We start from the raw sequence: 4760 nt of genomic DNA on the forward strand, positions 1-4760 counted from the left end.
GTATCATCAGCATATTGAAGAACATCCACAGGCACCTTGTTATTCCCCACCAAGAAACTTCTAAAGCAGTTTTTTGAGATTGCTTCCCTCATCAGACCTGTCATGCCTTCAGCCACTAAATTAGCTTTTTACTGTATCCCACAAAATTCTTTTATTGTGTATGTCACATGGAGAATAAATAGTAACAAGGGTGACCAGTTGAGCTTCTTGGACCCATTCCCCAAACATTAAAATAAAACCACTACCACTGATTTTCCTTTACAATCTAAATGAATTATCATTCCACAAACATAGTATGCCACCTGTTGAGTTAATAGCTGGCAGCAATTCCCAACTTACATCTACATGTCCCCACAAAGCCTGACACATAGCTTTGTCAACCAATTCTTTCTTTGTCTCCTGAAGACAAATCATATCCACACCCTCATGCTTAACCAATCTCCTTATTGCTCCCCATTTTACACCCCTCCCTAGGCCTCTAACATTATAGGAGATTATATTCATTGATTGGTGTTGATGTCATCCCTTCTGTTAGCTTCTACTTTGTCCCTTTCCTCCATTTGCTGGAATTTTTGAATTATTGCCTGCTTGCTTCCCCCTCCAGTGAGACCTAATTGTTTGTCCATACTCCATAATTGAGTTGCCTCAGGAGTATACTGGTTATCAGACTCTGGGATTGCCTCTGAGACTCCATTGCTGACCTGTGGCTGAGGAGAAAGGTCTTGAATAACCTTATGTGTTTCCCCTTGCATTGTCAAGATATTTGTATGCTGAGGTTGTGTGTCTCTAGTATGTGATGCAGCTCATGAGATAAATGGAAGAAAGCCCAAATCTGATTTTTTGTTGCACCTTCTCTGCCGGGAATAAACCTGCCAGGTATTTTCACCCCCCCTGCTTGTGGGTTAAGGCCCAATGTGGACTCTTAGGTTGCAAGCATAGTAGGGTGGCAGAAAAGAGAACCACAACAGTGCATGCTAACAAAATATTAGATGATGCAATCTTCTTGTTATGGACATGGCTCACACATTTGGAAAAGGATTTCGGTATCCATTTCAACCAATGGTCATCCAATATCAGAGTAGGATTTTCTAATAGTATAGCATAACATACTCAACTAAACAATTGCATTATGTTTATTTTCTCAACATTGGTTCAACTGCATAGGGATAAATCCTGACTTGTCTATTGTATTTTCTAGTACCTCTGGTACTTAATTAATATATTAGTATTTTGGCTGATAAAAAAAAAACAACAGTGCATGTGAACCACAATGAAGAGTTTGTCTTTCATTTTGTTTTAGTCGTGGAGAATGTCAACCAAATGAAAACTGTTTGGTACAAAGTTGAGTTGCTATAATTCTGCTATATACAAAAGAGTCTATATAATTGATAACTAGCTAGGAGTTATAGTTGTTTTAATGACTTATGGTGTGTGTGAACATTCGTAAACCCTAAATTTGCTAAACCCTAAATTATGCTGCCATACTATTTTCAGATTCCATTAGGAGCGATTTTAGCCATTGTTGATCCTGTGGTGATAGGCATTGTTGAGAAGCCAGAGGTCATTGCTGTTTCGAAATTAATTAAAAGTGGTCTTGCGGTCATTGCTAGAAAGTGAATTATGCTGAAGCCTCGAACTCAGGTATTTATATGTTTTATTCGAAAACTACTCTCAAATTGTTTGTGTATGCATTACTGGTATACTTGTAGAACTGTTTGATTTATGCGCACCAGTTGTTGCTAAGTACAACATAAATTGCAATGCCATGAAAGTAGTATTTATTGAATAATTTGGAAAGTAAATAACAAATAATGAATTTGCAAGCCCAATACCATTGTTTGGTAGATAAATTGCTGTATTTGTTTGACTAACTTAACTAACATCTAATGACTATCTGTCAACAGTCCTCCCCTAAAGCTATCTTTGAAATCCAGCTTGTGCTGTTGACACACACACACAGCCACACACACACACACACACATACACACACACACCCACATACCCACACACACACACACACACACCCACATACACACATACACACACAACGACACACACACACACCCACATACACACACACACACAGCCACACACCCACACACACACAGCCACACACACACACGCACATACACACACACAACCACACACACACACACAGACAGCGACACACACACACACACAACCACATACCCCCCCTACACACACACACAATCTAGCCGACTTCAAGCCTTGGCTCGGATATGCCACTGAAGGGCAAGCAATTGGTGGTATACCCCTTGAAAACACTTCGGAAGGCTCTCAGTATCACCCACAACTACACCTCTTGCATTCCACGACAAGTAAAAACCCTCATGCTATGGCAGAAATGGGAAAGCTGGATCATCTAGAGGAAAGGCTTAGGGCCATTGAAGGGGGTGAAGATTATGCCTTTGCTAACCTAAAAGAGTTGTTCCTAGAACCCAATATCATCACCCCTCCCAAGTTCAAGGTGCTGGACTTTGACAAATACAAGGGGACTACTTGCCCTGAGAACCATCTAAAGATGTATTGTCGGAAGATGGGGGCATACGCAAAAGATGAGAAATTGTTGATACATTCCTTCCAAGGAAGTCTTACTGGGGGTAGCTGTTACCTGGTACACTAACTTGGAACCTTCCCGAGCCCATGCTTGGAAGGACCTAATGGTTGCCTTCGTTAGGCAGTGTCAGTATAATGGCTTTGGATAGGATGCAACAACAGAACATGTGCAAAAAGGGGCACAGATCTTTCAAAGAATATGCCCAAAGGTGGAGAGACCTGACAGCTCAAGTGGCACCTCAATGACGAAAAAACGAGGACAATGATAGTAGACGCATTACCAGTATTCTACTATGGAAAATGGTGGGCTGCGCACCTTCAAAGCTTTGCGGATTTGGTCTTTGCCAGTGAAAGGATCGATGTGGGTCTGAAAAAAAAAGGGCAAATTTAGTCATCCTGCTTGGACGGATGAGAAAACTGGGGCAAATGAAGAGGGTGAGGATGAAGGAGAAGCTCATGCTGTGACTGCCATTCCAATACAACCAAGTTTCCCACCAACCCAACAATGTCATTACTCAGCCAATAACAAACTGTCATACCCTAATTTCGTCCGGGGACATTTGCTTGATGACATGCGACTTTTGTTTGGTCCTTGTAAGGTGCTTGGCACCCATCATTAGGCAATTTGTGAAATTCCGGGACGTGCCGGAAAACAAAAGAAAATATTGATGCACAATCCATAAGGTTCCGTGACACACTGGAAATCAAATGGAAGCATCGTTGCACAATTAGTGAGGTTTCGTAACATTCCGTAAGTCAAAAAGGGGATGATTATGTAATCCACAAGGTTCCGTAACATTACGGAAAGAAAACAAGTATCGTTACGAAATTCGTAAGTTTCCGTAACTTTACAAAAAAAGAATCACCAAAAAAAGGCAAGGGGGGTGTACTTAGTAAAAATGGGGGTGCAAATAGCAACCAGGCCCATGGAGATATACACCTCCGAGGGGGAAGGAAGAAGAAGCCACCGACGTCACCTCGTTGTCGGCTAAGGTAACAAATATCATGGGACTGAGTGGTGTGACCCGTAGCGGTCGTGTGTTTGCACCCCCGGATCTACCAGTCCAACCCGCGAATGTCAAGGGGAAAGCAAAGGTGGTGGAGGAACAAGATGATGAAATACCCCTCGCTTCGAATAAAGATATTCTGGCAAAAGGTCTTCCGGAGAAAAAGGATGGTAAAAAGGAGATATCACTAGAGGAAGCCAGCGAGTTCCTCCGTATAATTCAGCAGAGCGAATTCAAGGTTATCGAACAGCTCAACAAAACCCCGGCCAGGGTCTCGCTGTTGGAGTTACTCATGAGCTCTGAGCCTCATCGGGCTCTGCTAGTGAAGGTTTTGAACAAGGCCCACGTGGCCCAAGATATCTCGGTAGAAGGTTTCGGAGGGCTGGTCAATAATATCACTGCCAACAACTATCTCGCCTTCGCCGAAGAAGAAATCCCCGCCGAGGGGAGAGGGCATAATAAAGCTTTGCACGTATCAGTCAAGTGTATGGACCATATCGTAGCCAAAGTGCTCATCGATAATGGTTCCAGTTTAAACGTGATGCCTAAGAGCACTTTGGAGAAATTACCATTCAATGCTTCCCACTTAAAGCCGAGTTCAATGGTGGTTCGTGCCTTCGACGGCACCCGCCGAGAGGTTAGGGGAGAGATCGATCTCCCAGTATAGATAGGCCCTCACACCTATCAAGTTACCTTCCAAATAATGGATATTAACCCCCCCTACAGCTGTCTGTTGGGGCATCCGTGGATCCACTCAGTAGGAGTTGTTCCCTCAACACTCTACCAAAAGTTGAAATTCGTAGTGGAAGGGCATCTGGTCATCGTATCAGACGAGGAAGACATCTTGGTGAGCTGCCCATCCTCTATGCCTTATGTGGAAGCCGCAGAGGAGTCATTAGAAACCGCTTTCCAGTCTTTTGAGGTGGTAAGCATTTCCTCCGTGGACTCCTTCTCTGGGCAAGCTTGCCTGTCCGATGCAGCAGTAATGATGGCCCGAGTTATGTTGGGGAACGGTTACGAACCCGGAATGGGTTTAGGCAAAGACAATGGTGGCATAACTAGCCTGATAAATGCCAAAGGAAATCGTGGGAAATATGGTTTAGGCTATAAATCCACTCAAGCGGATATAAAGAGAAGCATCGCGGGAAGAAAGAGCGGTGGTCAAAGCTCGCGGTT

The sequence above is a fragment of the Glycine max genome, chromosome 16 (genome assembly GCF_000004515.6).
Source record: "Glycine max cultivar Williams 82 chromosome 16, Glycine_max_v4.0, whole genome shotgun sequence".
Lineage (NCBI taxonomy): Eukaryota > Viridiplantae > Streptophyta > Magnoliopsida > Fabales > Fabaceae > Glycine > Glycine max.